Raw genomic sequence first — 11,291 nt, forward strand, 5'->3', positions numbered from 1 at the left:
ACACTGGACACGGGAATTTTGTTATTGGCCGTTTTCACACTAGTCCTAGAAATGGATCATCCGTTTAAGACTAGACTGTGTACAGTCGAGCCCTCCCCACAGACATCCCTCCTCCGATTTTTTTCTGAGGGGAGGGCGCGGCTGTACACAGGCTATCTGGAACGGATAATCCTGTCTTCAAAAGTCAGGCGGATTGTTCATTCAAAATTAAAACTATTCTATTGCCAAAATAAGACGTATCACCTATCTGACTCGAATCATCAAACGGATAACTCGTCTCACACGAATAATCCTTCTCTAGTGTGAAAACGGCCATTTCTGTTATAATGAATGTCGCGCCCCGGCCTTGAGTTGGACGTTCGCGTGTCTGCTTTTGCTTTTTCACAAAGATTATTTTTAAATTGACTATTGACATTTCTATGTGTAAAATAACATCAGAACTGCAATACTTTATAAAAAGTATGATCTATCAAATGTTAAAATTTTTGAAAAGAATAGCTTATTTCATCCCGAGATGATCCGAAGACCTTTATTTTGATTTAAAGATACAAAAAATACAGGTTAATTAATATTTAACTTTTTGAAACAAAAGATGTTAATTTTTAACTCGTTAACCGTAACTGAAAAAAATTAACCGATAGCCGTAAAAGAGCCAAAATTTTAGCCGATAACCGTAAAAGCCACCACCCCATTGAGACCCTCTTTTTAATATCGTTCCTTTTTCAATATTTCATTTAAAAATATTTAAAATATTTCTTTAAGGAATATTTTTTACACATATGCTTTAAATGTGCTTTTCGCTCCTTCCCCACCCTACCCCACAGTATTTTTTGCATCAGTCTAAGAAATTGCTTCCCGCCATATTAATCGCCGGTTCACGGCGTAAAGGCCTAGAAAAACTCTGCGAGGTATTTGAACGGTCAGAGCCAATATAAACAGAGATTCCAACCCTCCCGTTTTGGCCGCAAACCTCCTGTTTTCGACGAATATTTCCAGCCTCCCGTTTTCGCTTAATATTCTCTCGTTTTATAAAACTCTTCCTAGTCAAAGAAAGATAATGTTTTCTTTGTTTAACCAATCTTTTTTAGCACGATAGTTTGCCGTTTTTCTGTGGTTTCTCAGCCTATTTTACCCTTTTGGTATCCAAGCATGAGCGTGCGATAACTTTGGGCTCGATAATGTCAATAATGCACTGATGTGATAGTAGGAACCAATAGGCCTCAGCTTCCACTGCCTGTTAAAAACTCCACTATTTTCCATTGACTGTGATCTCAAAATGCAGGAAATAGCATCTTAGAGTCACATATCTTAAAATTCAGTTCACGGGTTAGCATGTCCCTGGACCCCTAGTGGTTCACACCTTCGGCGCTCGTGGGCCCAGCTATATACCGTTTCACAAACCTCCTTAATTCAGTTGACAGGGTTGGAATCTCAGTTAACTTTCTTGCAGTTTTGTGTGATCATGCGACGATTAGTACGTGGAGGGAACGGTTCCATCGTGATACGGAATTACTTTGTTTAGCTGTTCCGTTGTTTTTTTTTTTTTGTTTTTTTTTATCATTGACTATTTTAAATACCTTTGAAAATAAGAAAGGTATTATTAAAATTCTAGTTTATAAATCTGTCATTGTTATTATTCAGATCGATGTGATCTTTTTTGCATTATAACCAGTGTTTAGATTCAGATTTTCACAGATTCCCATAAATATGGCATTTGCAGCTTATTTACAGGAAAATGAAATTTTGGTATTGTCCCGGGGTGGGCATTTGCACACAGCGTGGGTGTTTTAAAGGAACCGCCCAGTCCCACTGTGGGGGATCTGGTAGGCTGGTAATTTCATTAAAACGTAGAAAGAAAATCAACCTCGTTTCCGAGCTTTTTCCCTCAGAAATTGCGTGAGACTCGCTCCTCCCAAATACTGCGCGCGGGTAAAGCACTGGTAATGAGGTTGGCAGAAAATTTCGTAATGACAGACGACTAACGAAGAGATCATTATCAGCAGTCATAATCGGGGTAGGAGACTTTAAGTGCAGGGTCCACGCGGTTCCATCGAAATAGCCAAATGTGTTAATTTTAGAACAAACTGCACCACCCTCAACGTCACAAACTCGCGCGGGAACCCTGCAAATTTGCGCGGCTCTAGTGGAATTTCGGGAGATGGGTAATCTTCCCATTTTTCTTTTTTTTTTCTTTTGATTGTTCTCTTAATTTTCCAAGTGCTTAATATCTCCATATACAGTGCATGCACAGTGGAAGAATAACCAAGAGCCTCCTAATGTTATATAAAAATTACTAGAAATACATTTATCGCAAAAACCTCGCGAAGCTGTAATGGGCCAGCAGCAAGAATAAAGGTAAACAAGCCAAATGGGGAAACTATGACTTAAAAAAATAAAAACAAAAACAAAACAAGAGTCGAACCTGGACCATCTGCACCAGGCTGCCAAGGATAACGTTAGGTGGGAAAATTATTGTATTTAATGTATTTTCCTGTGAAATTCTGACGGTAGACGCCTTTTGAAGCTGGTGAAGCATTGAAAAATATATATTTGAGGAAAATTAGACACAATTATTTGCTGTTGTTGTCAACGTTCCGCCCTCCTTTTCCCCCAAGTTTTTTTCTTTTTTTCCTCCGAACGAGATATTCATCAACATCACTTCGTAACTGGATTTGTCAAAATTAAGGAAGGTGCCCACTAATGGGAAGTATTAATTCCCAGATAATGTCTGTGTGGGACAAGTAGATCATATCAGCGGCTATTGAAATCCAAAAAGAAAACTGGGGGTAACCACACATTTTTCAGAGATAACTGCGCTTCAATATGGAGAAAAACGCTGAATAAGCATTTTTTAGAAAAATGATAAAAAGTTATTTTTTCCGCAAATTTCAGAGTGTACACGTAAACTGGCACAAATGCAATGATAATTGCAACAAGGTTTTAAAATGAGCAATAAATGATAACATAACAACTGCTCTTTATACGTCTTCTTTTGAAATATCAGCACAACTGGGAAGTTATCAGCAGTTACCCCTCTCCACGCGTTTGCCTTAAAAATAATGTAAACGACATTTTCCCTGAACCAAACATTGATCGTTTGCTGAGTAGGCTTATTACTTTCATATGGTAAGATAAAAAGTAGGGGTTACCACGCGTTTTTAGAAGTTAAATTGGTTGGTTTCGACCTTAACTTAACCGCTTAACCCGAGTCATTTACAATTTTTCCCATCCCCTCCCTGATCAGTTTCACTACTGCTTCACTCAACGCGGAGTACTCTCGGATATCCACAATGGCTGACAGTCAGAGAACAACAACCCAAGGAAGAAAACAAAAACGGAAAGTGAAGCAAAACATTTCATGGACTATAAGGAAAACAAATTGTACTATTTCATTCAACTGGAGCTTCTCCGTCTCAAAAATTTAACAAAAATTTTTTGGAGAAGAGCAATCTCCAAGGTATTAAAGATTACTTCCAGCGCACATAGAGTAGTATGACGAGCTCAAGATCCAAGGCTGGCGCTGTAAACAAACTACTGTACTGCAGTGGAAAAAAGTCGACAGGGACTCTTAGACTGACAGGTACTCCTTCAATCGTTTGCTTTCCTGTACACGTCCTCAAGATTTTTTTAAATGTAGATGTAATATGGATTGTAAACCTTCTATCTTTTTTTTATCATTTTACCGGGTACCTCGATCGAATATGTTATTAAAATTGCATGCATTCAATGAGCTTATATCTGTGCTTTGCGCTTTCTCTTCCGGGCTTTGCCACAAGTTTCATATGACATAAATGATTTGCATATATAGACTCAAGTTCTATACATGATCATGAGCTCTCATTTAAAAAAGCTGAATACTGCGAAAGTAGTAGTACCGAATGCGTTTATGTACCCTCATATATAAACTGGGCTATAATGATCATTTTATACATTTCGTTTTGATTTTTTTTTTTACTGTAACATTCTTTGTCATGTTCATTCACTATTTTCCGTTCCTTGATGTTAATTTTAGACTTAACATTGTCTGTTAAACCTAAGAAGTCTTAGAATGGAAATACTTTATTTACCTTCCATCTTTAGTTTGTAAACAGCCAAATGGCAGCTATGTCTAAATGTCCAGATTATGTGTGGCGTGAAATTGAACCTTAAGAAATACTATCAACACGACAAGCTGCCCAATGAGTCAATAATTTTAATTCTTAGTACTACCAAAATGCTTAAATAACAATGATAATAGTAAACTGAAGCATAACAATTTTTTTTCCACGATGAAAGCGTTTCCTTTGTGGTCCGCAACTATTTGTGAAGCTGCGATCTCAATAATCCAAGCAATCTTGTGATAATTTTTTTCTTGGTTGTTCGACAAATAAAAGCCTCGGACTCTCAATAAAAGGGACATCTGTATATACTCGAACGCTCTTAGTCTATCTTCTGGTGAATAATTACATAAAATCTTACAAAATTAAAGAAATATTCGGGAAAGTGTTTATAGCCGATTAGCCGATAAAAAGTTAAGCTTGCAGTTTCTCGAGTAAGCGGAGGACTTAGAGCTATTTTCCTTCTGATTTACTGATCCTTGCCTGTTAAGGGATTGTTTAATACCCAAGTTCCAAGCGTAACATCTCGAAGCAATAACTTTTGATGTTTTAGAATTGACTTTTGTTTGACTATAAAATGTTTGGTCAGATCGACCATACGGTAGAAATAGCAACATGCGCATACTTCTTCGGTTTTCAAAGAACTGACAAGTTAAATAGAAATTGTTTTTCATCTTTTGAAAAACGACGCATCTTTTCCACAAGAAATAACTAGAACTCTCCAGACTTAGAGAAGACAAAACCAGTCCGCGTGTCCTACGTGTTGCGCATTTCTTTCGTGTCGCGCGCGACTACCTTGGCATGCGCAGAAAATGTGCGCAGTAACAATAGTGGGCGCGGTCCTTAAAACACTCACTTCGGTGATTAACATGATCAGAATTACATCCACAGTCCTTATTTTCAGAGTTATTGTCAAAGAGGTTATCCTAAAGGGCTTGTCTCAAATTCAGAAGAGGGAATGATGAAAGAAATTGAATTTATTCATTTGCTACGGAGGTAATTTCTGACGCCAATTTGTTTGTTTCTCCTTTGCGCGGAACCCTCGCAAAAAATGTGCGCGCGTGTCACACGAAATGACGCAATTTGTGCTTAAGAAAGAGCATATTTGTCTATTTCGATGGAACCAACCCCATTACTGGGGAAGGTATTCAGTTTCGGTCTTCTACCCCGATTATGGCTCTTGGCATTATATCGGTTTATCACGAAGGCAAAGAACTTTTCGAACTTGTCAAAACGCAAGTGATGTTGATTAATTCTCAGTTTCACTCGGCCCCATACGATATAGCATGAATACCAATCAAAGTTTAAAACTAACTCGGCCTTATGGGATAACGTTCGTTCTAATCATAGTTAAATTTTGCTCAGGCTAATGCAATTTAACTGTTAGTAATCATTATGTTTCACTGTCTTGTACAAGAATAGATCAGATTGCCTGCTGTTAGCCTGCTTAGCCGGCGGGATCATTTGCGCGAGCAAAGTTTTAGAAGAGGAAGCTGCGACGCCACAGCTATTTATACAAAATTTACAAGGGGTCTGGAAGTGTGATTAAGAATTCAAAATTCGTAACAGTAAGTTTACATAAGGCAACAGCTAACAAAGCGTCAGCTTTTCACTGCTGATTATTAATACAAGATAAAAGAAACATAGTCAGCAGTGAAAAGCTGATACTTCGACGTGACAAGTAGACAAGATGACGTAAGAAGAAAGGACGAGACGACATCCAGGTAGAGGAGGCAACATAAAAAGTACAAGAGATGACATGTACAAGAAGCAGGCGACACGATATGACCCCGGGGGGGTGGGGTATTCCTTGTATAAGCCATCTATGTATGTGCCGCCCCAAAGGGTAGGGCTTCTCGCCCAAATATGCTTGGTTGTTTTGTTCCGTTTGTTCCTGTCCCAAGGCGCTCAAAATTATCCAGAAACACCTCCCCAACCGGTTGATACGGCTTGTAAATGACCGAGCGATAACCGCATTTGCTCATTTGATGTTTACGTCGTTCATAATTCGCCCCGTCGCAACTTCCTTCCTCGTTGGATGGAACGTCGCAAGTGTGGAATTTGGCATTTTTAACAGTGATTTCTAGCTCTTGATATGAAGGAATGGGCACTCCAGTGGTACCGGCTGAATATGTGAACGTGGATTGTCAGTATCTGACATGATCTCATCTAGCTGATGGCTCTCATCGTCGAAATCAAGATGTTATGAAACGCACTGGAATTGTGCTGTAGGGTTAGCTGCCATGTTGCCCAGTATATCACACGTCTATCAACTTTTGACATGGACAAGTTGGGGAAAATCCGTCAAAACACTGGAAGTTTAAAAGTAGTTTGTTGAAAACTAACGCAGATATAGCATCTCAAAGTCGCGAAATTTTACAGACGTTTGTATGGTGGGGGCAGATCTGGCTCGGATTATCGAGATTGTCGAAGTCTCATAAGTCAATATGGGGAGTCCGAAGTGTGGTTTTCTGCGGTGAAGATTGAAATTTTTCTTACGTTTACCTTAGGCCCAGCTCAAACGTCGAGCTTATCATGTACCGATTTTTTCAAATTGCTGTTTGGTTCGACTCAAATATGAGTTCAACGGTTGATTCAGACATCGAACTTAAGTAGTCGAACTCGATTCATTTTCACGAGTTGCAATGGTCTACGAGGTTTACCAGTTAAAGTAAGTTACAGGTAGTAATTTATGCATTAGGTTCGGCGCATGAAAAGTTCGACCTTTGACACGAAGTCGCTCCTCAGTGGAAATCCCCATTTGTGCCACCTTAACTCATAGATCGAGCCAAATTAGATATGCCGGACTAATTGATTCAAAGGTCGATCTTTTCATGTACTTAATTGAAGGGATTAGTTTCGGTTCATGAAAAGATCGACGTTTGAACTGGGCCTTAGTAAAAAGATGCAACGAAAAGTTTACCTGAAAGAAAGGAGGCCCACACCTTAAAATTCCACTGCAAGGCGTTGCCTCCCACCCAAATTGACCGGAGTAAAACCTGTTATACTAAATTCACGAGTTGGCTCATAGACCTCTTTGATCAATGCCTTAATGTAAATCCTTGGAAATTCTAAAATTTTTAAACTGTCGTTACACATTTCCCTTACGCATTTAAGGGCTCAAATTGCCTGTTACAAATTAAAAGGAGATTGGAGCCCCGTAATGCTTAAGGAACTATTTCATGACAGTCTTGAAAATTTCGAAAGTACAAGGATTTGTATGGAAAACCATGCAAGCATGACTGGATAGCAAAAGTTGTTTTTCTCATACAAATGCTTCTAACTTTCGGCGGCCGTTGCAATCGCTACTTTTGAGATTATACGGCTGAAAATTCTCAGGTTACCTAATATTAATATACTTTTTTAGCTTGTGCTAACAAAATTTTTGAAAAAGTGAACTATTTTCGTGTTTACCGGAACTTGATCACGTGATCAAGTCATGCAAAGGGCCGTAGGCTTTTGTTCGTGTTTTCCCTAGTCAGAATAGATATCTGTGGTTAAGTCATTCCACTTAGCACGTCTGGTTGAAATACATTTAAGAAAGATATTCTCAAAAATACATATTATGAATGAGTGAACAATTAAATTTATGTACTCATTACTTTCGTCGTCAGAAATAGCCTGCATGGCAGGCGCCGGGTAGTTTTGGTTAGCTTTTAGGGCTTTTTTATAAAGCGCGCGCGAGCGTCCTCGAAATTTCTCCCTTCGTCCTTGATTAGTCCCTAGTGGGGGAGCAAGGGTCGCGTAGTGATGAGAACACTCGCCTCCCATCAATGTGGCCCGGGTTCCAATCCCGGCGTCGACGCCACATGTGGGTTAAGTTTGTTTTTGGTTCTTTCCCTTGCTTCGAGAGGGTTTTCTCCGGGTACTCCGGTTTTTCCCCTCTCTACAAAAACCATCATTTCCAAATTAAAATTCGATTAGGAACAGTAGACGAAAAACAACTCTGTGTATGTGCTGCTTCTTTAACAATTATTCCTCGAGCACGAATGGGCACTGAGTCAATAGCCCATGAGGCCGAAGGCCGAATGACTATTGACTCAAACGCCATGAGGGCGAGAGGAATAATTGTTTTACTAAAATCCAAATAGTTGGTCAAAAATGTCGAGAATAAAAAAAAATTAGCTAGTTGAAGCTAGACTTTAATCCTTTTTTGGCGCCAAAAAGCGCGTGCTTTTCGCTACTAGTGGGCTATAACATATAGCCTAGTAGTAGCTCAACCAACCAGAACGCAGCATTGATAATAGACCACTAGGTGGATTTTACTAAAAATCTTTATTCATTCTATAATTATTATTACCTTTTTTTATTCATTATTATTATTATTATTATTATTATTATTATTATTATTATTATTATTATTATTATTATTATTATCATTATTAGCGCTTGCAGTCCGCCTGGGTGGTCTGGGCCTTGAAGCAAGCCGCGAGTAAGCTTCTTCAGTCAGGGTAACAACACCCCTCGGTCAACAAATCGTATCTCAGTCACACCAGCTACCGAAGATTCCGTCATAAAATCAGCACTGCAGGCAGTGTGAAGTAAAAGATTACAGGAACTCCAAGAAAGGGATCGAAAACGTATTAAGGAGATGGCACCACAGAAGACTAAGCGAGCATTAGATCTGGCGATGGAAAAAGGTTCATCGGCGTGGCTCGCAGTGCTTCCTATCCAAGATTTGTGCTTCAACCTAAATAAAAGGGAGTTCTGCGACGCTTTAAAACTACGCTAAGAATTGTTGAGAAATACAGCAAAAACTTGCCAATTTATGACGAAAAGGTACTTTAAAAACGAACTAAAGCATTCAAAACGCTTTGTTCACGTGACTAATGACGTCACGTCCCTCTTTTGGTCATGAACAAAATTATCAGGTAGAAAATTACTTTCCCGCAAATTTTCTCTGCCGTGCCCTCGGCCTAGTCTCCCGACTTTTTCGCTCATGCTCATATATTACCCTCTTAAATTTTAAATGCCGGAAGTCAACGGGTCATTTTTAAATGCCCTACACAACTAAAACCTCAAATGTGCTACAGTCGACTCTCTCTTAACGGACACCTCTATAAGACGGACACCTCTGTAAAACGGACACTTAGAGTTGGTCCCTACCTTTCTTTACTCCTTTTATTTGACTCTCTATAAGACGGACACCTCTCTAAGACGGACACTTAGTGCCGGTCCCAAAGGTGTCCGTCTTAGAGAGAGTTGACTGTATTTTTTTTTTTAACTCTCTAAAGAAATCTTGTCACTGCAACAAAAAAACCTAATTGGGAAATAGTCACTTGTCTGATGGCGTCATTACCTTAGATGTGATACGGGAAGATATTTTATGGCAAATGTTATCTTGTTGTGGTCTGACAGTCTTCTACGTATAAAATTGTCAAAGTTATATAGCTTTTTAAAAAATTGCCTCAAAGGATTCTGGGAGATTTTTATAATTATTATAATTTACTTTTATAATTATTATCATTTGTCCCAAGGCCGCATTATTCTGCGCGGCTAATGCGTTTCGGGTCACGTGGTTAGAGCGAAGAAGTGAGTGAGTGTTTCCTGCCCGTTCGCCATGGCGTCACCAAAGTGAACTGACCGAAGGCCTGGGAAAACGCTGTACAGAGACCAGGCAACCTTCGCCCTAAAAAATCCGGCGCCTTCCATGCTACGCAGGATACGTCAGGAAAGTCAAAAGAGTTGCGAAAATTACAACCAAAAGGAACTTCATCTGGTGACGTTGTTCCTTCCCATATTCAACCACTAGTCGTGATTCTACTGACCATGGATACTAGAAAAGGGTCAGTTAAAGTTCAACCTTTTTATAAAAAAATGTTTAATCTTAAGTGTTACCAGATCGCTACAGGGCCCGACCGTCTCACGTCCACGTAATATAGCCACAAGGACCTGCACAATCTGTTCTCTTAATCAGGCTTTTTTTTCCTTTTAGGTGTAATTTTTTTTAACGCTTTTGACTTCCCTTAATTGTGTCATAGTGCTAGCTACTATACAAAGATGACAAAGAAAGTAATAATAACTGTACAATATATGTTTTTGAGGGTAACTATCTAAGTCTTGAAAGTTAAGTGGAATTGCACATTAACCACAGGCATTGAGGTGAAAAGTTTATCGTGCCATAGCCATATTAGTTTCGTGGTATGAAATCCTCTTACCAGCTAATTGTTGCACTTCACAGTTCATTAAATTTTTGTCGCTCAGGAAGTGCCTTGATAAGATACAATCAAGTTCACAGTGATATTGAAATTGACCAACTTAGAACAGGCGTCATCGTTTAGTTTCTTGTACCGCGGTTGTCTGGAATTAATGAGGTTAAAGCGGAGTGCGAAAAACGTGAAGTGGAGAAAATGAGGAGTTCGTATTCTTGTGTGGGTAAAACTTTGTTAAACTTTTCTATTTTTACAAGGGAACCACTCGCACAAAAAAATTGGTGTATGAAATTCCCCTGAAATTGCGAATTTCCCTAGAGGAATAGACAAGGCTTCACATTGCCACCGGGCGCATATTAAGGCGTGCGGGGGGGGGGGAGGGAGGGGTTAAACTAGATTTGTGCGGATGTGCCGCTGGGACCCTCTTAGCCCATAGCAAACCAAGCTCAGGTGATTTTTGTGAACTTATACTATAGACTAAGCTCCCCAAACCCCTCCTTTTTCTAGAGTCGCTATTTTCCAGAAACTACAGAGGTCGACACTTTCTTTGTTATCAAATTGAGTTGCGAGTAAAGTTTGAATTTGCCAGTTTCATAATTTTGAGCAACGGACGAGGTTGATTTTTGAGTGTTGATTTTCATTTTCCCTCACTATAATAAATTTTCAACCAGTTGTTCAGTTTATTCATCCCCCCCCCTCCCCCCCCGGGGTGAAAATGTCGACATTGGCGCAAAGAATTAAGGTTAAAATTGTGTCATTGCCGGACTGCATCATGAAAATACGGACGAACCTCTTGAGCTAACAGCACTTATTCCGGCATTTATGTGAAGAATGTCAATTCGTAAACTTGCAAAAAGTTTCATCGTAGTGAAAGAGTTTCCTTGAGTATAATTGGCAGTTTTTATCTCTTGTCACAGGACTAACCTCCCCGATTTAAAAGAAATATTGAAAGTTAATGAACGTTCGATAAATATCCGATCAATAGGCTTTTAAGGTTCTAGAGCATTCTAAGTGTTCACCCGTTAAAAAATGAAACATGATG

The sequence above is a fragment of the Porites lutea genome, chromosome 8 (genome assembly GCF_958299795.1).
Source record: "Porites lutea chromosome 8, jaPorLute2.1, whole genome shotgun sequence".
Classification (NCBI taxonomy): Eukaryota; Metazoa; Cnidaria; class Anthozoa; order Scleractinia; family Poritidae; genus Porites; species Porites lutea.